Source organism: Camellia sinensis, unplaced genomic scaffold, assembly GCF_055761805.1.
Source record: "Camellia sinensis isolate YWXY unplaced genomic scaffold, ASM5576180v1 Unanchor6, whole genome shotgun sequence".
In the NCBI taxonomy this organism is placed as follows: Eukaryota; Viridiplantae; Streptophyta; class Magnoliopsida; order Ericales; family Theaceae; genus Camellia; species Camellia sinensis.
The window spans coordinates 11,867,575-11,891,068 of record NW_028129474.1 but is presented as its reverse complement, the minus strand read 5'-3'; positions in this window follow the sequence as shown (position 1 = coordinate 11,891,068).

Below are 23,494 nucleotides of genomic sequence, written 5' to 3'. Positions count from 1 at the left end.
GATTCAGTCCAAGCGGACTTCAACCAACCACATCTCTCCCTCCCGGACTTAGACTTGGGAGATTCTTGAGTGAAAAATGAAGCCCCGGAAGTAAGCTTTCCAATGGTGGTGGCCTCATATCTTAAATCCTCTTGTGCAAAGAGTTACGCCCGTTTCGGTGAAGCCGCGCAGCTTTTTCTCCTTCCCGGATTCATGCTGAACCACTTTTGACCAAAAAGAAGTTGGATTTTCGGCAAAATTACTGGCCTCCCACCAACTTTTGGTGTCCTCTCATGTGTGTAGATCACATATATGTGGTTTGGGGTTGGCAACAGTGACTCCAGGGTGTTCAACATTGCATTTGAAGAGGAGGGGCAAAAATGGAAAGTGGAATTAATGGCCGGCCATAAACTTTTAGGATCCTCCCAAGTGTGTAGATCACAAATATGTGGTTGAAAGTTGGCAACACTAACCCCAGGGTGTTCAACATTGGCCCAGAAGAGAGGGGTAAAAAAGTAATTTTACAATTACTGGCCGGCCATGGGTTTTTAGGGTCCTCCTAGGTGTGTAGATCACAAATATGTGGTTGAAAGTTGGCAACACTAGCCCCAGGGTGTTCAACATTGGCCCGGAAGTCAGAAAAACGGGCGCCGGGAGGCTCCGGAGGAGAGATAACTGGTTGCTGCAACAATTACTAGCCTCCTACCCTTCAGTGACCTTCCTGGTGATAAAACAGAGGTACCTGCCAAAAATGAATGAAAACCGATGCAAAACGAATGTTCGGGGGCCAAAACACGCAGTTCGGGGCCCCGGAAACTGCCCGTTAAACACCGAAAGTGGCGTTCGGCCACGAAGTGGGTTTCTCAGGCCCCAGTGTCCCTCAAAAGGGAGAAAATAAGATGTATGCCAAAAATCAGAGCAAACGGAGATGGTTAGGCGGTCCCGAACCGAGGCACACGACCTGACGGCTCCGAAAACCGGAAACCGGGCTCCGAAATGGGAAAAATGGCCTACGGCCACCAAATGTAGCCCACGGGCATTGAGAGATAGTCTACGGGACCTCTCCCTTCCCTCAGGAAAAGAAACAGAGAAAACCGAGTCTGGTTCGCAAACCGAGACAAGGCACAGAAGAGGGTTCGGAAATCCGGAGGCGGGGCTCGCAGCCAAGACTTTGAAACTTCTGAACGAGCACATTATGCAATATCACCAAGTGCTCAACTGGTGACGTCTGAGTCTCAAGGTCGGTCAAAAATGGGGTGTCTACACAAGGGGTAACTTTCCGTTGCCATGAGTCGCCGTTCAAACTAGGGGCAACTTTCCGTTGCCGTGCAGCGTCCTTCAAACAAGGGGCAATTTTCCATTGCCTCCGATCCGAGGTTGTGCATCTCAAGAGTAAGTTCCGTATTGGTTGAGCATAGACTATTTGCAAAAATAGTTTTTGAAATTTTTTACTAAGGTTGACTATTTTCTCGAAAACTATTTCATTTTTCCAAAACTGGACCATTTTCTTGGACCCAAAAAGGGAAAACTTTCAGTGCTCACAGCCCAACTCGCGTGATTTTAAACCAGAAAATCGAACAAGTATGTTAATCTGACTCTCATTTTGGCCAAAACTATTTTAGTAGAAAACCAAAAACAAAAAAATGGTCAAAATAATGAATCAGGGGTACGATTGAGTCAGGTGTTCTGTCTTTCCCCCATCGCCAACATACTTGCCAAGAAGGGCACAACTGAAGCTGTCAGTAAAAGGGCTGAAAGCCCTCAACCTCCTCCAAGTAATGAGGTATCAAACCAAGTGCGAAGCACGAATCTAAAGGGATCAAGGTACTGCGTTCCCTTTACCTGGGGCATCGACCAAATGCCACCAGAAGAAATAGCCGCGAGCTAACCGTATCGGGTGTGAACCCACAACTTCCTATTCATCCATCAAACACCCCGGGGAGGGATAAAAAAAATGAGAGAATAAAGAATAGAGAGGTGTAAGTTGAGAGAAAAAGCGAGCCAAATGGTTTTGAGAGAAAAACCGAGCCTGAGAGCCGAGTGATGTGAGAATCACACAAATGAGAAAGGGTGGGAAACAATACCCGGAGAAACTAGCTCCTCGTGATCTGAGGTCCCCCATCTTCGTTAACGCGTTTGTGTGTCGTGTCTTTTGTTTTGTTTACCTTAACTCTTGCTTTGAGTCGGTTCCGAGCGTGTCTCGTTGTGTTTAGGTTGTTTACCCTTTGTTTTTCGTTATTGAGTCTTTTTCACTGTGTTCCGTCGTAGGCTCAATACCCGGTTGAAAACCCTTTTTCTCAAATCGTTTTGTGCTCAGAGTGCTGTTCCATTCTCCATATTTCTGTAAAACAGGTTTGGTTCTTTTGTTAAACCGCAGGGGTTCAACCCGGGTCACTTGGAAACAGTGAACATGTGGGTTCCGGATTGCATCTGAGTGTGTTTCAGCTTTTGCCGATTCTACCTTTGTATTCCATCTTTTCAGATTCGGACTATTTTCGCCGCGTGCAAAATGAACTAAGAACACTGTGTTATGGGCTATGAAGTTCAGAATGAGCAGAGTTCAGAATGAGCAGTGTTCAGAATCAGTTGTGAGCTGTGTGGGCTGTATGCAGATTAAACCAAGCACTGTGTTACGAGCCGAGTGTTCAAAATGGGCAGTGGTTTGTTTGAGTTATTTCATTGTTGGCCGGTCGGCTAAATATTTGGCTGGTGTACTATTTTTGTGGCCAGTGGGCAGCCGGTGACCTCCTCTGATGGCCGGTAATCCTCCTACAACCTTGTTTGGGTCAGATGTGTGGTTTGGGGCCTTCATTGCTCAAGACAATGCAAGAAAGTGCATTTCCAAAGCTCAACTGGCCTCCGTTTTGACCTCGGACCGTGTCTTCTGTGTGCGGCACTCGAATATGTGCAAGGTGTATCCTTTTTGTATCCTTTTGTCTCTTTTAAAATTCGAAAGTTGCCCCACATGTGTTGTTTTGCAAACACGTGTTGAGTTATACGTCATTATGCTTGCATTGTTATGCATTTTCGATGGTCTGGCGAGACCTTAAATACGCTCGGTCTAGAAGACCTTAAATCCTCTGAAGGTGCAAGTCCTTCGGTATTTGTCGTGCCCGAACGACTTTTGATAAGTTGCATTGTACATGTATTTCAAGCGACTCGCGTCGTCGCATATTCAAGTTCACATGCATTATCATGCATTTCAAGCGATGCGCGTCGTCGCGTATTCGAGTTCATAAGCATTTCGAGCAACATGCGTGGTCACACATTCAAGATCATATGCATTGTCATGCATATCAAAAGGCATGCGTTGTCACGCATTTACATCAACATGCATCATTTGCATTTCAAAACAAAACAAAACAAAAAAAACACAATCATGCATTATCATGCATTTTCAAAAGAAAAACAAAAAAAGAGCAACATGCATTGCTATGCATTTTCCCTTTCATGCACTTTTCATGCATTTTAAAAAACAAAACAAAATAAATAGTGCATATGTCATGCATTGCATCGTATATAGTGCATATGTCATGCATTGCATTGTAAATAGTGCATATGTCATGCATTACATTCTATATAGTGCATATGTCATGCATTCCCTTGTATATATTGCATATGTCATGCATTTCGTTGCTTCCATTCTAGTGCATATTGCATTGTAGCTTGCATGCATCCACTGCATCACCTCCATTTATGGCTTGCGCCTTTCCTTATTGAGCTTGGTCTGGTATGTGCCCATACTTTTCACGTTAAAGCACAGTTCTGCATGTGTACGCGCCTATTCCACGCTGGTATGTTGGTTTGAGGGTTGCGGCACCTTTTCTGTGTTAGACGCGGTTTGTATGTGTCCATGCCTTTCCTAGACAAGATTTGGTTTGGCCCGCGCACCATATCCATTGTATATATTACATTGTAGTGTAATTTTTGCATCCTGCATTAGGATCATGTTCTTTCGTCAGCGGGTCATTCCCCACTTATGTCATTCCATCCAATTACTTGTTCTTGCGTCCGTCTACATCACTCATAGTTCTGCATGTGTACGCACTTTGAGGGTTGCGGCACTTTTTCTATAGTAGACGGACTTGTTACCTCCATCAATCTATTTGACATTTGTGTGGTTTTGAACCACTCATGCTTGGATCATGATTCAATTGCATTGCATTTTCTTTTGCATTATTATACATAGTTTTGTATATATTGCATATCATTTTGCATGTTATGCATGTTGCTAATGATATCATACCTGTTAAGTTGCTTTCTTTTGCAAGCATGATATTGTATGTATGGTTCATTTGAGGCTGGTGCAACCAGACGAGCCGGACAGGTATTGTACTCTCCGCGTGAGACGTATCGAGAATTACATGATTCACTTACATCCTTTCTGCATTGTAGTGTAGTTGGATTTGCGTTTGCTTGCTTAAAACTGTCGCATGTTATGCTTTGTTACAGCTTTTTTTGCATGATCATAAGTTATGCTCGGCTTCGTGCATTGTCAGTTGCATTTTGCCCCTGCCTTCGGGCGCATATCTTCTCTATTTTGCATGTCTGTCTAAGTCTTCGCCCTTGTCAAAAATGAGTCGTCTATGGGCTTTGACAGTCACTCCCGTCATTGTTATGACTTTCGAGTTCTGTCAAAGAGGGGCAACTGTAGACACCCCATTTTTTACCGTCCTCAAGACTTGGACGTCACCGCTTGAACACCCGGCGATCATCCTTATTTGTGTTTGTCTTGAGTTCCCGGAGGTCTCGGCTACGCGCCTTGCCTCAGGATCTCTCGACTTGACTGTTTTGTGTCTGGTTTTGCACCAAACACTTGTGTTTTGCCTTGGAGGGGCAGGGAATGGCTTGTGGGCCATCCCACACATCACCGGCCATGGCTTGAGGCCACCGGCTGTGTTTTGTTTCCATCGTCCAAATGTTTAGCCAGCCGGCACTGTAGATGGTCGGCCGGCCATCTTTTTTGGCCAAATTGCATTTTTGGCTGGCCGACCACGGCTCATCTGCTTTTGCAGATATTTTCATGCCAGCTATGATAGCTAGCATACACTCTGCTCCCCTCCATACACGTGTATGGAGGGATTTCCCTCTTATCTAGCTTGTCTTGTAAGCTTGCAAGATTGAACCTTCTATAAGAGGAGGTCTCTTCTCCCTCTTTTAGGTTAGACAACATTTTTCAGAGGGCTCTGGTTTTAGGGTTTGAGTTGTGTATCTATCATATATCTATATCTCCCTCTCTCTTGTGTTTTGTGTGTGTTTTGTCTTACTTTTGTGCACAAACACCCACCATTACACCTTCCTTTAGCTACTGAGGTACTAAGAGGCTTTTCTTGAAGTTTTTAGACTGGTTTGGAGCCAAAGAAGCAGCTGGAGTGCTGTTCTTGAAAGAGGTCTTCAAGGGTAAGGACTTTACCTTTAAATACCCCATTTTTGCATAGTTTTTTTTACCTATCTTGCAACTGTTTTTAGTCTTTGCATATAATATATAAAAGTTCTATTTTTGCCTACTCTAAATAGTTGTTTAAGAGTATTTTGAGCTTTGAGGTTGTTTGACCCCTCTTAAGCCTTGTTAGGCTCCATTTTTGTACATTTTTGGTAAGCTCCGGGACCATTGTGTTTGGGCCTCCTCACCACTGAAATCTTGAGGGATTTCAATGGTGAGGATGGTGCCTTGAGGTCCTAAGAAGGAGAGGGCCACCCCCTCTCCTTGTTGTCCTTGAAAAGGGCCATTTTTGCCTCTTGAAGGAGCACCTAGTTTAGGTTCATGTTGATCATGCCTTAACTGATTTTTGTGCTTATATTGCCATGATATAGCATTGTGTTAAGTTGGTTTAGATACACCTTGCATGCTTTGTATACATGTCTTGTAATGCCATGTTTTAGCCTTAACATGCTTTAGGTTTTGATCCTTGTTCTAGCATGATTTTGGCCAAGCTTTGTGAAGTTTTTGTGTTTGTTTTAGCATGCTTAAGTTCTGTTCTTGGTCGTTTTGGTCGACCATAGCATGCTTAGTATAGCCACCTTGCATTTTGGCTTGTTAGCCTTAGGTGTGTGAGTGTGTAGCATGCATTACTTGCATTATTTCAGTGGTTTGGAATCACTTACCATGTTATTTCAGTCCTTATAACATGCTCGCATACTTGCATTTGATACTCCTTTGTTACTTTAAAAGGTTGTTGCCTCATGCCCCATGAATGTGCTCCTTTGTATGCTGTAACAAGCCCGCGGGGGACCTCGCTACAGCTCGGACTCGACTTTCGCAGTCACGGTTCTAAGTCTGAACCAAAGAGTCCAAATCCGGCAAATCGTTTTGAGAAGAACAGATTTTTGAAAGAAGTGCCAAACATGGACTGCTTTGCCAGATACAGAGTCGCCACCTAAATGGACCATGGGGTCACCAGTCCCGTCAAAACGGTCTATTTGTGGCATTTTGAACCTATCGGGGAGTGTTACGGCCTCCTCGGTATATCCATCTCCGATATCCGGCATAGCCTTAGCCCCTTGGGATTTTTTGAAAAGCTTCTCCAGTTTGCTCAATTTCAGAGCTGTTTGATCAACCTCGACCTCGGATGGAGAGTCCGGGTGATTGGATGTGTGGACCTTGGACAGTTGTGGTGGAATCGGGGGCGGGACAGGCCCCGTTGGAAGACTCGTGTCCTCTTGCAGAATTTGGACAGCCGGTACGGTATTCTGGGTGTTAGGAGGGACGTCCTGAATAACAGGAGCCTTCTCAGGTAATGGGGCTCCTGCTGGAGGAGGAATCTGGTGTGAAGCAGATGTTGTACTCTGTTGTTGCAGTCTAGTAATCAGTTCGGCCTGCTGAGTCATAATTTCAGCTTGCTGTTTAGCGAGTTCATCTCGGCGGACGGCATCTTGTTGCATAGCCCGCATGGTTTCCTGCATCTGGCGTATCATATCCTCAACCCCTGTCGGTGTCGTCATATTGTTTCGATTTGTCTGAACTACCGGTAGATCTGTCTCAATGGGGACCTCAATCCAACTATCCACTGATGGGGGATACCACTGTTCTGGTGTTCTCTGTTCAGATGCACTGCGCTTTCTCTGTTTCCTTCTTGTAACAGGGGGTAGAGAATGGAACACTGGCTGTCCGTCGATTAGATCCTCAGATCGATGGAGTCGACGACCTCGTGTCCAAGGTGCTTGGGAAATGCCTGTTGGGTTGGAAGCAATCGTGCTAAAACTGACCTAGCAAAAGATAAATAAAGCGAAAAGGAAATAAATAAACAGATAAACGGACAGCACAACAGCTTAAAATAAAATGCAAGACACACAGTCGGACACACAGTCAAGAAGCTGAATAACATACTGTCCTCAAACACTGGTTATTATCCCTGTATCACTGTCCCCTAACACAGAATCTGATATCCGCAGATGACTAATCCTCAAATACTGGCTGATGCCCGCAGGCCTAATACCGTCAATACTGAACTGATGCCCGCAGGCTTGATACTCAAACTTGTATACTGATCTGATGCCCGCAGGCCTGATACTGTCAATACTGAACTGATGCCCGCAGGCTTGATACTCAAACTCATATGCTGATACATGCATTCCTGTAGAGACGCACTCTAAAGCACATAACAGATAAGTGAGAGCCAAAACACCCCTATGTTGGGGTAGGGTTTCCCTGTCCTATTTTGTCAGGAGCTAGGGTTTCACTATGCACACAGCGGTTTCAAACAACCTATAAACGGGTAAGCAACTTGTCCTAATTTAGAATGGTCACTATGGATCCGAATATGCACTAGGTCGAATGGTCAAAAAGGGTGCCCCGGTAAAACCGGGGTTTGTGTTCCCATACTGGCAGAGCCCACAACCGGTCAGCCTTATGGTCATGCCTTGACAAGACAAGCCTCTGGCAAACCGTTCAGGAATAGCAGATGGCAAACACGGTGTCCTAGGCGCACCAATGCAAATGCAATGCAAAGAAACACACAAGTGTAGTCAAAAACAGATATCATGAGTTCGAGTCAAGTTCTCTAAATCCCCAGCGGAGTCGCCAGAAACTGTAACAAGCCCGCGGGGGACCTCGCTACAGCTCGGACTCGACTTTCGCAGTCACGGTTCTAAGTCTGAACCAAAGAGTCCAAATCCGGCAAATCGTTTTGAGAAGAACAGATTTTTGAAAGAAGTGCCAAACATGGACTGCTTTGCCAGATACAGAGTCGCCACCTAAATATTTTTTAATGGGAAATTTAGGAAACCCTGACTCGGTGCCAAAGGCCACGTGTCCGTCATCACCAAAGTTGCCTCGGCTCGGGAACTTGGGTACGATTGGGGAAGGTCACTTCGTGAGCACCCCCGCTCGCCCGGTCAAAGACCGGCCTCTACTAACCATGATATCAATTTTTGAAAACATTGTATGTTCTTATTCCGGTTATTAGCCTAGGTTACTATGTGATGCTCGCAGCATATAAATATAGACTGGGTCGTCCGAATTGGAACGAAACATTTCATGCTTGTTTTTGAAAGAGGTTTTGCTACCCGCAGGTAGGCTTGAAACATTTGATGATCTATTCCAATTCAGATAACCTAACCTTCACCCACAGGCACTCAGGCAGTTATATCACATAAGCACATAGCCTCATGGTAAGCATGCTATTCATGGCATTCACTCACACGCATGCAAGGATGCTAAAGCATAGAACTTACCGAGTACTCCAAGCCAAAACAAAAACTGTATTAGAAATCATGCATGACCCTAAGTATACAGAAATGCCTAATGCAACACATGCAAAATGCAACTATAACAGGCTCGGCTATTCTAAGATGGTACATGAAATGCTACAACTATCATGTATTCAATTTGGAATTAAAAGTACGATGCAGTTAGTATGATGCGCCGAGCCCGGTGCATGCGATACAGATGAATGAATGCAAACATGCTGTCATACTGTATGCTAATTGAAATATGCCTTAATCTAACCATCAAAAGCAGATAAATAAAAGGGAGAAAGACGTGGGGTTGGAAGACATACATCACACTCACCCACACTTATTACAGTTGTGCCCTCACTCGGAGGGTCCGAATAAATAATACAGTCCAAATATTACAGTCCCCAAAATAAAAGAATATTACAGTCCAAAATATTACAGAATTCTAATTAATTAATGAATTAACTAGAAAGCAAATAAACTGGCGTGCAAGCCAGGGACTGCCTTGCTTCTGGTGGATGATGCATGTCCGGACTGTCTTGCGCGGAAATCCACCGGAATGCCCCAATTAGCCTCTGTTTACACCTGTTATTCTTGAAAAGCGTGCCAAGTCCTGGAAAGTTGCTGATTCCTGATTTTACTGCAACAGAGAGCAGGAAAGGGGCATAGCAATGTATTTGCACAAATATATGCATATCTCGATCCTCGTACCACCAATCACGCATACCGAGGCATGATGGCCGAGGAGTCGAAATGCACAACTCAATATAGGATGAATGCACATGAAACTACAGCTAAAACCTAACTCCATCATGGATAATCCGGAGTGTCGGTGACTGGGGAATTGAGACACATTCCGTCACTCGGAGTATGAAATGTACCTCGTTTCCCGTGCCCGAGCTAACTCTTATTCCGGACACAATGCAATATGCAACTAAGATATAATCCTAACATACAGAATGCTATGAAATCAGATGCCTCGAAATGCGTGCACGCGGGCACGCAAACCGAGAAAATGCAGAATGCTATGAAAATGAAATGCCTCGGAGTGCGTGAACACGGGCACACAAACCGAGAAAATGATATGTGTCTCGAAGTACGTGCACGCGGGCATGCAAACCGAGGCAATGATATGTGTCTTGAAGCACGTGCACGCGGGCACGCAAACCGAGGCGATGATATGTGTCTCGAAGCACGTGCACGCGGGCACGCAAACCGAGGCGATGATATGTGTCTCGAAGTACGTGCACGCGGGCACGCAAACCGAGGCGATGATATGATATGATGAAATGATATGGGAATGACAAATGGGCTTATACCAACATGAGTGAACCTCAGCCACACTCACATGGGATGCCGTCGGATAAAAATGAAGTGCCTCGAAATGTGTGCACACTGGCACGCAAACCGAGGCGATGCGAAAGCGATGCGAATGACATGAAAAAAAAGGAACATGGACTTATACTAACATGAGAGAGCCTCAGCCACACTCACGTAAGATGCCGATGGCAGAAAATGAGGTGCCTCGAAATGCGTGCACACGGGCACGCAAACCGAGGCAATGATAAAATGCGATGAAATGATATGAAAAAAAGCAAGTGGACTTATACCAACATGAGAGAACCTCAGCCACACTCACATCGGATGCCGATGGCAGAAAATGAGGTGCCTCGAAATGCGTGCACACGGGCACGCAAACCGAGACAATGATAAAATGCGATGAAATGATATGAAAAAAGCAAGTGGACTTATACCAACATGAGAGAACCTCAGCCACACTCACATCGGATGCCGATGGCAGAAAATGAGGTGCCTCGAAATGCGTGCACACGGGCACGCAAACCGAGGCGGTGCATACGCAATGCAAATGACATGGAAAGTGCAAAATGGACTTATACTAACATGAGAGAGCCTCAGCCACACTCACATAAGATGCCGTCGGATAAAAAAGGGAGTGCCTTGAAATGCGTGCACACGGGCACGCAAACCGAGGCGATGATGGAATGCGATGAAACATGGCAGAAATGATATGCAAGCATGCTAATGGAATTTCAGCAACAAAATATGGGGAAATCAGTCCCGAAATGAAGCGAAATGATATGAAATGCAAGGAAATGTCCCGAAATGCAACATTAGGCACCCGAAATGGCCTATAGCCATGCTAAATATGCACAACATGGACATGCAATGCAAAGACAGAAGCTAGACAGCCCCAAGATAACCACTTTTCCAGTTATAGACATGGCCAAACAGCAAATATAGGTATGGCAAAAATAGCATATAAGAATAGGGGCCAAGATAGGGGTAATGAAGCAAGTGGTATAAGCTAAACCCAAACTGAAAAATTTCCTTCTACAACACTGAATATGGACCAAAAATATGAACATTTACAGTATATGGCAGCTTCAAAATCAGTATACAAATATGCTAAAAATGGGATGTAAAACAAGGCCCAAAAGGTGCTATAACATGAAGTATATAAAATAATCACCAAACAGGAAAAAAGTGTGAATGAAACATGAAGTATAGGCCAAAACAAGGCCACTTTCAGTTCGGACCAAGGTCCAAAAACAGAAGCCAAGAGGGCTATCAATTTATGCAAAAAATGGGGCCAAATAGGGGATATAACTACAAGTGACATATGGAAACACCAAACAATGTTGAGCCCTTCTCCAATGTTGAAGAGGGGCTCAAAATATGCCTCATATCAGTTTACAACATGCTCGAAAATAAATTTCTCATGGGTCAAAAATAGCATGCAAAACTATGACATACAAGATGGTCAATGAAGCAAGTGTATTATGGAGGGCTCAAACAGGGTTGAGCCCTTAATGAGAAGTGAAGATGAGCTCAAAATATGGCCCTTTTCTGTTAGGGCCGAAGCTTGAAACCAAAAAGAAATGAGGCTTAGAAATAGATCAAGGAAAAGGGTCAAAAGGATCAAAGTGTAACTTACCCTTGAAGATCCAAGCTTTTGTTGCTTCTTGGGTTGATTTGGAGCTCCTTTAGCCTTCAAGAATCCCTCCTTGCTGCTGGAAATGAGATGGTGGTGGTAGAGCTTGGTGGTGTAGAAGGAATGAAGGTTAAGAAGTTAGGGTTTTTTGGAGAATTGAGAAGGATGACAATGGAGTTTAGGGTCTGTGCTTGGAGAGGAATTTTTCTAACCCCCAAGAAGAAGACCCTCAGCTGGTTATAAGGTCAAGAAAGGGGTGTAAAAGGGGGGTGAATTGGAGAGCAAAACTCTCTCCCAAAATATCCCCCGGATACAGAAAATATCTGGGGGATATTGCCCCACAGCTGGAAAGGCTACAGTGAGGAGAACACGGCCGGCCTCTCACTTTGGCTGGAGGTGGCCGGCCGGCCACACCCCCTAGCCGGCCGGCTAGGGGTCAAAAGGGTCAACAAGATTCTTTGGCCGGCCAGGTATTGGGGAGGTAGCCCTATGTGTGTACAACACAACCATGTAATTGAAATTTCAAGAAAGTGGGCCCAAGGGGTTCAACAATGGCTCGGAAAGAGGGGGTCAAAAGGGTTAGGTGACCTTAATGGCCGGCCACCAACTTTTAGTGGCCTCCCAGATGTGTACATCACAGATATGTGGTTCAAAGTTCAAGAAAAAAGGTCCAAGGGGTTCAACATTAGCCCGGAAGAAAGGGGTCAAAAGGGTCAGGTGACCTTAATGGCCGGCCACCAACTTTTAGTGGCCTCCCAGATGTGTAGATCACAGATATGTAGTTCAAAGTTCAAGAAAAAAGGTCCAAGGGGTTCAACATTATCCCGGAAGAAAGGGGTCAAAAGGGTCAGGTGACCTTAATGGCCGGCCACCAACTTTTAGTGGCCTCCCAGATGTGTAGATCACAGATATGTGGTTGAAAGTTGGCAACACTACCCCTAAGGTATTCAACATTAGCCCGGAAGTTGGAAAAACGGGCGCCGGAGGGCCCCGGAGGAGAGATAACTGGCTGCTGCAACAATTGCTGGCCTCCAACCCTTCAGTGACCTTCCCTGTGATAAAACAGAGGTACCTGCCAAAAATGAGCAAAAACCGTTGCAAAACGAACGTTCCGGGGCCAAAACACGCAGTTCGAGGTCCCGAAAAAGGGCTGTTAAGCACCGAAAATGGTATTCGACCTCGAAGTAGGTTTCTCAGCCCCCAGTGTCCCTCAAAAGGGAGAAAATAGGAAGTATGCCAAAAACCGGAGCAAAAGGAGATGGTTAAGCGGTCCCAAACCGAGGCACACGGCCTGACGGCTCCGAAAACCGGGAACCGGACTCCGAAATGGGCAAAATGGCCTACGGCCACCAAATGTAGCCTACGGACATTGAGAAATGGTCTACGAGACCTCTCCCTCCCTTCAGGAAAAGAAACAGAGAAAACCGAGTCTGGTTCGCAAACCGAGACAAGGCACAGAAAAGGGTTCGGAAGTCCGGAGGCAGGGCTTACGGCCGCGACTCTGAAACTTCTGAACGAGCACATTATGCAACATCACCAAGCGCTCAATCGGTGACGTCTGAGTCTTAAGGTCGGTCAAAAATGGGGTGTCTACAGTTGCCCCTCTTTGACAGAACTCGGAAGTCACAAGTGACGGGAGTGAATGTCAAAGCCCCGAGACGACCTATTTTTGACAAGGCCGAAGACTCAGACAAACATACAAGATAGACAGAGATGTGCCCGCAGGCATGCCCGCAGGCAGGGGGCAAAATGCAAATGATATGCAAGAAGCCGAAGGTAACCCAATGATTATGCAAATGCAGCAAGCTGTAATGAAGCAAGTATTCGCAAATAGATGCAACAGTTTTAAGCAAGAATGCAAAGCAACAACTACATTTCATGCAGTTAAGAATGCGGAGGATTATTGAATCTCCGCCATGTCTCACACGGAGAAGATACGATACCTGCGCGATTCGTCTGGTTGCGCCAGCCTCAATTGAACCGTACATACAATATCGTGCCTGCAAAAGAGAGAAATTGCAACAAGTACAATATGCTAACAACAAATATTTAACGCGATTCCGAAAGTTTCGACACACGCGGCGTCGGTGAGTGTATGCATCGCAATGCAAGAGTGGAACATGCGCGACAACGCATGCTCCAACACAGAGGTATACAAATAACAAGAAATGTACATGACAATGTGAGTATGCCCATGAGAATGCAAGATATGTGCATGAAAGTACAAAACGAGCATGAATCAGGGTGTTCATTCGTCGTGAAACAACGAGTACGGAAGTGCGTGTTTCGGCGAAGGTAACTCGATCGCGGCCTCCGATCTGCTTCTTTGAAAGGTTACAACTCATTCAAAAAGGATACACTTTGATTTCAATGAATGATGATGAGAGACATGTCAGAACTTGAAACCGAAGTCCTGACGGAGCAATTTCGCGAACGGAAGTGTACTTTTCTTGAACTTTTTCAGGTCCCGGGAACTCCGATCTTCCTCAAAATTTGCAGAGAGCTAGGTGAGCATGTGGAGAGCATGGCCGGCCACTTATCTTCCCAAGGGGGGGTGTCCAACCGGTTTCCACAAAAGCTAATGGCTGGCCGGCCATTTCTGCAAAAAGCAGATGGCTGGCCAGCTATTATTAGAGGCCGGCCGGCCATGCCCTTTTCCCGGGGGCATTTTGGTCTTTTTCCCTCCTTTTTGTATGCCTTTTTACCCAAGGCTTGAGGCCTATAAATGGCAGCCGATCCTCACCTCATTTCTTGCCTCTTTCAACACTTTTCTCTCCGGTTTTGAGTTTTACGTGCGTTTTCCAACGCCTCGCGCAAATTGTTTTCGTAAAAACACTTAGTTTTAAACACTTTGGAGCGATTAAATTCCGGCTTCGGAGCTTCTTTTTGCATTTTCACCACTTGAGGTAAGTTCATCTTAATATTTAGAATATTTTCTCGGGAGTTGACTTTTGTTGACTTTTTATTTCCCGAGAGTTGACTTTTGTTGACTTTTTCCAATTTTGCTCATTTTGCTCATTTTTGCTCCCCTTTTGCAGATTCCCGAAAATGGCGGGTACTTCTTCTCATGATGGAGGTTTTTCAGGTGCCGGTGATGACTTCGATCCCATGACCTTACCCCCGAGGACTCGCCCTTTCATTCCCGGGAGGTACCGTCCGGCAGCGCACGTCCTCCCTCGTGCCGTTTTCCGTCATTTTACCAGTTTTGACGAGAGAGCACCCACGGATCTGCTTCTCAGAGAGCCGGAGCAGCATCTCTCTCATGAGGCTCGAGAGGTATTTACCTCATCTTCTGTATTTTACATTTCGCACCCTCGCCATGCTTAAACATTTAGCTTGTGACATAGTACTTTCCTTACATCTTTGATCATGTAGTTTCAACCTTCAAATTTCTGAACACTCGGTTCATTAATTAATTGCGAACACACAGCCCACATTAGAACACACAGCTCAAACACTGATTTGTCGAACACACAGCCCGAATTCGAAAGTGAACACACAGCCCACATTTTAAATTTTCTGAATACGCAGCCCAGATAGATAGCGAACACGCAGCCCACAAGTTAACTGAAAGTTGAACACGCAGCCCAAAATTCAAAATTTTCTGAACACGCAGCCCAGGTAGATAGTGAACACGCAGCCCACAAATTAACTGAAAGTTGAACACGCAGCCCAAATTTCAAATTTTTCTGAACACGCAGCCCAGGTAGATAGTGAACACGCAGCCCACAAATTAACTGAAAGTTGAACACGCAGCCCAAATTTCAAATTTTTCTGAACACGCAGCCCAGGTAGATAGTGAACACGCAGCCCACAAATTAACTGAAAGTTGAACACGCAGCCCAAATTTCAAATTTTTCTGAACACGCAGCCCAGGTAGATAGTGAACACGCAGCCCACAAATAACTGAAAATTGAACACGCAGCCCAAAATTCAAAATTTTCTGAACACGCAGCCCAGGTAGATAGTGAACACGCAGCCCACAAATTAACTGAAAGTTGAACACGCAGCCCAAAATTCAAATTTTCTGAACACGCAGCCCAGGTAGATAGTGAACACGCAGCCCACAAATTAACTGAAAGTTGAACACGCAGCCCAAAATTCAAATTTTTCTGAACACGCAGCCCAGGTAGATAGTGAACACGCAGCCCACAAATAACTGAAAATTGAACACGCAGCCCAAAATTCAAAATTTTCTGAACACGCAGCCCAGGTAGATAGTGAACACGCAGCCCACAAATTAACTGAAAGTTGAACACGCAGCCCAAATTTCAAAATTTTCTGAACACGCAGCCCAGGTAAATAGTGAACACGTAGCCCACAAATAACTGAAAATTGAACACGCAGCCCAAAATTCAAAATTTTCTGAACACGCAGCCCAGGTAGATAGTGAACACGCAGCCCACAAATAACTGAAAATTGAACACGCAGCCCAAAATTCAAAATTTTCTGAACACGCAGCCCAGGTAGATAGTGAACACGCAGCCCACAAATTAACTGAAAGTTGAACACGCAGCCCAAATTTCAAAATTTTCTGAACACGCAGCCCAGGTAAATAGTGAACACGTAGCCCACAAATAACTGAAAATTGAACACGCAGCCCAAAATTCAAAATTTTCTGAACACGCAGCCCAGGTAGATAGTGAACACGCAGCCCACAAATAACTGAAAATTGAACACGCAGCCCAAAATTCAAAATTTTCTGAACACGCAGCCCAGGTAGATAGTGAACACGCAGCCCACAAATTAACTGAAAGTTGAACACGCAGCCCAAATTTCAAATTTTTCTGAACACGCAGCCCAAGTAGATAGTGAACACGCAGCCCACAAATAACTGAAAATTGAACACGCAGCCCAAAATTCAAAATTTTCTGAACACGCAGCCCAGGTAGATAGTAAACACGCAGCCCACAAATTAACTGAAAGTTGAACACGCAGCCCAAATTTCAAATTTTTCTGAACACGCAGCCCAGGTAGATAGTGAACACGCAGCCCACAAATAACTGAAAATTGAACACGCAGCCCAAAATTCAAAATTTTCTGAACACGCAGCCCAGGTAGATAGTGAACACGCAGCCCACAAATTAACTGAAAGTTGAACACGCAGCCCAAATTTCAAATTTTTCTGAACACGCAGCCCAGGTAGATAGAATTTGCATGTAGCTTATTTTACTTCATCGGCACACAGCCCATTTCATCTCTTTGGCACACAGCCCATTCATTTCATTGGCACACAGCCCATTTATTTCATTATTGACACATATATTCATTCTGAATGCAGGGTGGTTCCCGCAGTGTGCGAGGGTACGGCTCCACCATGGCACGGGATTGGTATGCTGAGCTCCCGGAGGGCGTCAGAGACTTAGTAGACTTGGCGGGATTTGGCCCCTTCTGTGTCGGGTTGTCACGCTGTCCTGCCAGGAGGACCTTGATGGCAGCTCTGGTAGAGAGATGGTGGGACACCACCAATTCCTTTCATTTCTCTGCTACCGGGGACATGACTATGACCCCTTTTGATTTCGCTGTATTGACCGGCCTTGATGTCGGAGGTTGGCCCATCCCCTATGATGAGGATATGGGCGAGTGGGAGGCCGCCTGGATGTATTTGTTGGGGGCTCGCCCACCTGTTGATAGGGTTTCAGGGAGAGTCAGATACACTTGGTTCTCTTCCCATTTTCGGCGGGCAGAGATGGTGCCCGAGACTCCCGAGGAGACAGAGCAGTATGCTCGTGGCTTCCTGATGTTCCTCTTCGGGACTACCCTGTTCGCCGACAGAGGGAACACCATTGGGCTATACCTGTTGAGCGCTCTGGTTGACCTATCACAGGTCAGTAGATATGATTGGGGTGGCGCTGGCCTGGCTACCCTCTACTTTTACATGAGCGCGACCTCCCGCGGGCGGGGCGACTTACTTGGCGGCTACTGGAGAGCTTGGGAGGTACTTTTCTGTCCCCCTGACTTACATTTCTGCTTCTCATTACTTGTACATTGCACCCACAGCGCACTTTTACAGTCTGCATTTTGCTCTCAGCATTTCGTACTTATATTCTGCATTGCTTTTCTCAGCTATGGGCTTATGTATACTTCCCATCGTTAGCCCCAGAGCTGGAGGTGGTGGGGATTCCCGTGACCCCATATTCATTGATATTTGAGGGCCCGCACCGGGCGAGGCCTCGAGAGACCCTGGTTCGCCTGCGGCAGTACTTCGACACCGTGCGACATTCAGAGGTACTTCAGAACTTTCAGTTCTTTTCATTTTTCATCTTTGACTTGCTCTGTACATTCTCGTTTTCTGATTGGTTTATACATTTATCATCCGCAGATTACTTGGCAGCCTTGGGCACCTTTGGGTGATGATCTCCTACTTCAGTATACCGGAGCGTCAGGCATCTCCCGGTATAGGGTCCTGCTCGAAGGGCCAGTTGGCAGAGTCTGGTTCCTGGGGGAGCGCTTTCTGCGCCAGGTACGGGGGTATCTTTCTCAGGATGTTCCCGCGGTACCTCCAGCTAGTATGCGGACTGCCGACAGGCTCTCTTTCTCAGAGGTAGTCGGCGCCATGCTGGGCAGCGATGCGTTGCTATATGTTGCGGAGGGGGACTACGCCACCTATCGTCACATATATTTGATGCCTCCTTTGACAGAAGCTCGTATTCCGATGATGAGACCTGCCGGTATGTCATCCTCGGATCAGGCTCAGGCTCGAGCTACAGACATCCCTTCTTCTAGCAGGGCTGGCGCGTCTAGGGGTGGGAGTAGACCATTTCCTCCGACCCCGTCGATTCATCCTCATCTGGGATGGCCAGATATGCCTACTGAGTTGATGGCGTGGCAGTATGGGACTAGCTCTCCGATTCCGATTCCACTAGAGCCTCCGATGCCCAGCGATCGATACGCCATTGATCCGGACTCACCGCCGGTATGCTCCACTTTTGTCATTCATCATTCAGATGTTTAGACACTCTTCTGTTCACTGATGATTATGAGCTCATTTTTGCAGCCATCGCGAGGGTACATGGAGGAGGTGGTTGGACTGGTGGCCACACTCGAGGGCATGGTCTTGCGCAGGGAGGCACAGTTGTCCGTCGCAGGCATTCAGGTACCCTTCAGTTTTCTGGCATTTATCATACTTCTGATGACATGCTGATTTCCACTGCATCGATTGACTATTTGTGTAGAGCACATCTGACACATACCCCTCTTATACACTGTATTTACATGCATTCACTTCATGTAGCCTTTGCTTGTATCTGCATCTGATGTATATATTTGAACTGATGTATTTGAATTGAACTCTTTGTTTTCAGATGCCTTCTTGGTCCGGTCAGCCGCAGGCCAGGCCACCTGGGCCTCATTGGGGAGTTGGGCCATCTGAGCCTTTTCAGGGGGCGGGGTCATCTCGGCCTTCCCGAGGAGTCGGGCCATCTAGGCCTTATCGAGGAGCTCGAGGAGGGCCTGTCCGCAGACGTAGGGCTCATGTTGTGGAGGTGGAGTCTGATGAGGAGGAGGAGGAGGCTACCGACCGTCAGTTCGAGACATCTGTTGAGGAGGGAGGCTCCGGTTTTGGCTCGGGGAACAGGGGCGAGGCTGAGGAGGATCCTCAGGATGACAGCTCCGACTCTGATGGTGGTGTGGAGGTTGTCCCACAAAAGAGGACCAGGCGTTCTTCTCGTTCCCGTTCCCGAGGATTTTGATGCTGCTATTTCCTGCTTTATTTTTCTTTTTGCTAGTAGTTTGTAGCACTTTGCACATTGTTAGGCAGTTTTATTTTTTGTAAAACTTGTACCTTTGTTTGTTGTAAAGCATGATGAAATGAAATAGCTTTTGGAAAGGTGTTTGTATTTTGGACTTTTAGCATCGTATCGCATCATATACTTTGCATGAGAATGAAATTGAATAGTAATGCGCATTGTGTAATCACCAAGTCAGGTAGTGAACCGACGCAACAAACTAAACAAACTCAACTTACTAAGATATAACAGGACCTTAGAAAGTTTACAACTCGATAAGCAAAATGCAACAACATAAATAAACCAGACTTTAACAAAATTGCTTAAACAGAGAGCAATGACTCAAAAACACAAAACAACGTCCGCTCGACGAACAACTCGATAAGCACAACAACAACTCGATAAACAAAACTCGACAATAATAATAAAAAAAAGTGTACTTCTGACGATCTGGGCATCGGAACGCGTCTGAAATGAAGGCCTTCGACTCTCCCGTTGCATGAAAATGCTTGGAGTTCTCCTTCGAAGAGTAAAACAGGGCCGAGGAGACACACTGCAGCATTGCCAGCCATCCCTGGGAACTGGCCGGCCATTTTTGCAAAAAGTGAATGGCTGGCCAGCCTTTTCTGCAGAAAGTAAATAGCTGGCCAGCCAGAAAAAGTAGCTGGCCGGCCAGTCAGTCCTGCAGCCCCCAGATTTTTGACACGTGTCCCCGTGAATAGTGTTTTTCCTTCTATAAAAGCCTCAACTTCGGGAACATTCATTTCATCTTAGTTTTAGACAAAGATGGAGGCGTTTCTCGCAGAAAATATCACATCTTGGATCTCTTCTCTAGATGGCTCGGAAAAGCTAAATTTCCGGGGTTTTGGCTTGAATGCACTATTCACGCTGAGCCGTACTCCGCTACAACTTCCTTTTCTCCATGCCGCGGCAAGGTTCTGGAATCCAGTGACGCATGTTTTTAGCTTTGGCGGCCAAGAGATGTGTCCCACTTTTGAAGATTTTCAGATTTTGATGGAGTCCGAGTGCTCTGAAGTGATCTTGCCCCAGCTCCGTTTTAGTCACGCCCAGGCTTTAGGGCGGATGTGTGGGCTGACGGCGCGTGACGCTCGATCTCTGATTTGCAGTGGGGAACTGGACATTCTCGGCTTGATCCATCGTTTTTCCGACGCTGGTGACCGCAGCAACCATTATTGGCAGGGTTTTCGGCAACACGCCCTCTGTTTATGTTTGTTGTCTCACTTTCTGCTTTCTTCGGGCCTCGGCGGGGCTAGCATTCGCCTAATTGAAGTCGCCCAAGGTTTGAGAGAAGGAAAGAGCTGTATTGCCATGACCTTGGCCGAGACATTGATGGGCTTAGATTCTGTCTATCGCCGGGAGGCGACTAGGTTTGCCGGGAGTCCACTGCTACTGCAGGTAATGTTTCCCGCCCGACCTCACATGTATATATCTGCTCACATCACTCAACCCTCAGGCTCGATTTTTTCTCTCAAAACCCTTGTCTTACTTTTCTCTCATCATACATCTCTCTATTCTTTATTCTCTCATTTTCCATCCCTCCCCTAGGTATGGTTAATGGATAAGTTGCAGGTTGTGGACTCTTGCCCGGCTTATTCAGCTCGAGGCTACTTCTTTCGGCAGCGTCTAGTCAATGCTCTTGACGAAAGGTGGTGGTTCGATTGGATGTGCAATTTGTCCGCAGACGGCATTGCTTGGCGTTGCCCCTGGCTCGACCTCCCGGCGATGAGCTATAGTATGTCCCGACTGACTGGGATCCAATTGATTGGCCTAACCCACTGCGTATTCTATTTTCCGTTCCGGTTTCTGCGTCAGTTTGGTCATGATCAGACCTGCCCACCGGAGGGGATTGAGTACCCAGCTGCTTTCCCGGTCCGGGGTGCACAGCTTGCCCGATATGCCACGGCATGGAGGACTAGAGAGCTTCTGGCCCCTGCTTCCACTTTCAGTTGCACCTTGTCCGATGAGTGCTTGGATTGGCTTAATGAGGAGGCACAGGTTGGGCCTAGCTTGGCAACAGATGCTCCGTCCAGCTCCAGGAGGGGACGCGGAGATACTTGATTCAATTATGCCCCAAATTTATTGCTTATTTAGCATTTTCAAGTTTTCTTTATGAATGTACTAAGATAAGCAACCTCGATTGTAATGCAAGAGCAGGAGAACTCTATTTTGAAATTAATGAAATTGAAAGTTATGGTACTGAAAATTTTCCGCTTTTGGTCCAAAAATGGTCTAAGTCGTAAAAAGATTGATTTGAACAAAGTCAACTTTCATTAAAACTTTTCAAAACTATTTTCGATGTGGATCAGAATTGGACACGCCGAAAATCTGTCACTGAGATGCACAACCCCAGATCCCTGCAACTGGAAAGTTGCCCCTAGTCTGAAGAACAATACGGCACTTCACAGCAACGGAAAGTTGCCCCTAGTCTGAGTAACTTTGCATCGTCGCGGCAACGGAAAGTTGCCCCTAGTCTGAACAGCACTGTACCGGAGATCACGATAAATGCTGGTGGATAAAGATGACTGAGATGATCAAAATGGACAGAGTTGATCGGGGAAAAGTTTATGACTGAACTTCGAGGCGAAGTTGCCTACGTATCCCGAAGATGGGAATCAAGCCTTACGTAGTTCAGGCTCGGGTTCACTCGAGTATTTTCACTTTCCTTTTGCGCTCTAACTTTTGCCAAGGTCGCCCTTTGCGGGTTTTCAACCTTGCGAGCTCAGTTTTTATATTTTCTAATTAATTTTTTTTTTTTTTTTTTGCGCTCTGAATTTTGCCTAGGTCGCCCTTTCGGGTTTTCGGCCTATCGAGCCTCTCAAGGATAGTATTTCTTCAACTTGTCCGTATTGATCGGTTGTGAGAACTCCAAGCCATCTAGATCCATCAGAACCACAGCTCCACCTGACCAGATAGCTTTGATGATGTAAGGACCAGTCCAATTTGGTTTGAACTTGCCCCTTGGGTCGTGGATGGGAGCTCGGTTGTCTTTGAGCACCAAATCTCCTTCTTTCAGATTCCGGGACTTAACTTTCTTGTTGAAAGCCCGGGCGATTCTGCGTTGATAGCCTTGGATGTGGTACAGTGCTTTCAGTCTTCTTTCATCAAAGAGCATGAGTTCTTCGAATCCGCTTTGCTGCCAATCCGCTTCGGCTATCTAGCATTCAGCCAACACTCGTAAAGACGGAACCTCAATCTCAATGGGTAGAACAGCCTCCATTCCATAGACCAATGAATATGGAGTTGCTCCAGTAGAAGTTCTGATTGAAGTCCTGTAGCCCCACAGAGCAAATGGTAGCTTGTCTGGCCAATCTCGATAGGTTTCCACCATCTTCTGTAGTATATGCTTGATATTCTTGTTGGCGGCCTCAACCGCTCCGTTGGTCTGTGGCCTGTATGTAGATGACTTATGAAAAGCCACATTGTATTTCTCCAACAAGTCTATCACTTCTTTCTTGAAGTGGGGACCATTATCTGAAATTATTTCGTTTGGCACCCCGTAGCGACAGATGATGTTGTTCCTGATGAACTTTGCGACATGCGACGCCTTCAACACCGCGTATGATTGGGCCTCGACCCACTTTGTGAAATAATCTATCGCTACTAGGATAAACTCATGCCCATTTGACCCCTTCGGGGTAACAGCTCCGATCACATCAATTCCCCAGACTGAAAAAGGCCATGGCGAAGTCATGTTGTATAGCTTTGACGGCGGGATGTTCATGCGATTTGCATGAATTTGACATTTGTGGCATCGCCGAACAAAATTAATACAATCCTCCTCCATGGTTGACCAGTAGTAGCCCTGTCTGAGGATCTTTCTGGCCAGCATCACTCCATTCATGTGTGCACCGCACTCTCCCCCATGGATGGCTTCCATCAGGCGTTTTGACTCTTCAGCTTCTACACAGAGCTTATGCATTCCCAGATGACCCCTTTTGTACAGTTTTCCTCCGCAGATATTGAACTGAGCAGCCATTCTTCTGATAGCCCTCTTATCCTTGGCATTTGCCCCTAGTGGATATGCCTCCTTTTCCAAGAAGTTCCAGATATCGTAGTACCAGGGATTGCCGTCTTGAACCTCATCTATGGCGGAAATCGACTCGTATGCTGGCGCAAACTTCTGATCAATAATGACTGG